This window comes from Babylonia areolata, chromosome 22, assembly GCF_041734735.1.
Source record: "Babylonia areolata isolate BAREFJ2019XMU chromosome 22, ASM4173473v1, whole genome shotgun sequence".
NCBI classification, from domain to species: domain Eukaryota; kingdom Metazoa; phylum Mollusca; class Gastropoda; order Neogastropoda; family Buccinidae; genus Babylonia; species Babylonia areolata.
In genome coordinates, this window is record NC_134897.1 from 8,945,871 (window position 1) to 8,947,401 (window position 1,531).

Here is a 1,531-nt window from a genome sequence, read left to right on the forward strand (position 1 = left end):
ACTGAAGTGTTATAATGCAGAAACATAGGCCTGTGTAAAATTGGCTGCATTCGGGTTTCCAAAAACGCAGTGAGAACAGAGTTCCTGAAAAGTAATCTTCCGAGATAATTGTTCGTGTTGAAATAGACTCATATAGCTTATATAATCAATATCCGTGTGTGAACAGTCTGGGTCACTGCGATCGTGGCTACACGTGGTAACAACCACCATTGTCACCTTGAAAAATTACGGGCACGACTTTTGTAGCGGTGATTTCACACACTTCTTCGTCGGCTCCTGAGCACACAGGAAGCTTAAGCGTTATCTGTGACCCTTTTCAGTGTCCAAACAGAGTTTTGGGGTCACGCACTTTCAGACCTAGCCCGGAGTGTCATTTGTCGAGGCTTGCTGAGCGAGCGCTTTCGACCTGTTTTCGCCTGCCAATTAAAGGTTCATTCAGATATAGTGTTGCCCGTCGTATACATTGTACTGTTCTGTCCTGACTTTCTTAACATAAAACAATAGTCCGTCCGCTTTTGGAAAAACACACAGTACATATCCACGCGAAGTACGTATTCATGCAGACACCTCAAACCAGTTCAGACTGGTATTTTCTCTCGCCGGTGAACATTTGGAAGGAATAATAATGATGATGATTAATAATGATAATCATCATCATCGTCACCATCATTATCATCACAAACGGAACAAGCAAACAAATTTTGAGATGTACAGCGTCTCTTGCTACCATCAAAATAGTATATTAAGTAACTGTATACGTATATCAATTACTGAATACTGCCAGGCATAACTGAGAGTGAGACAGATGGATGGGACACGGAAGGGTGTGTGTGTGTGTGTGTGTGTGTGTGTAGGGGGTGGGGGGGAGAGAAGAAAAGTTTGTTGGGTTTTTTTTTATGAAGAAAATCGAAGGCTGAAAAAAATCCATTGTCTGCATTCTAAAAGAAACAAACCATAAGCCTCAAAGAAAGACGAAACCGCGATAAAAGAATGGAACACATTGATAATTCAAACAATGTAGGCTTCATACATATTATCGGGTTGCCGGGCAACTTCATTTTCGTTCAGCCCCACCAGGTCGGTACTTTTTGCACGTGATGACATATTTAAATTTAATATAATCTTCCTTTCAGTGGTGAAAACGTCAGCTGGGATTGGCCGAGGCCACACATGCTGCCGCCGCTTGGAGAGCATGGCCGGGAAAAGCCGCCGCCAGATGCAAACGAACAATTCAGTAAAGGATGCACCACCCCCCTCCCTGTGCATGACTGATGCACACCCCTACCAAAAATAGAGCCTAAAAAAGAAAAAAGAAGAAGAAGAAGAAGAAGAAAAAAAGGACAGAACAATGTATGTTCGTTTCCATTTGCACAAAGCCAGCTTTTTTCTTCGGCTGTCAGTTGGTGAACTGACTCATATTCAGCCGTGGGCTACATGGGGTGTCCCCCAAAAAGTGAACCGCTTTTTGACTGTGACAAGTATTTTCTCAGTGGTAGAGAAACCGAATTCATTGAACATTTTCACACAGTAA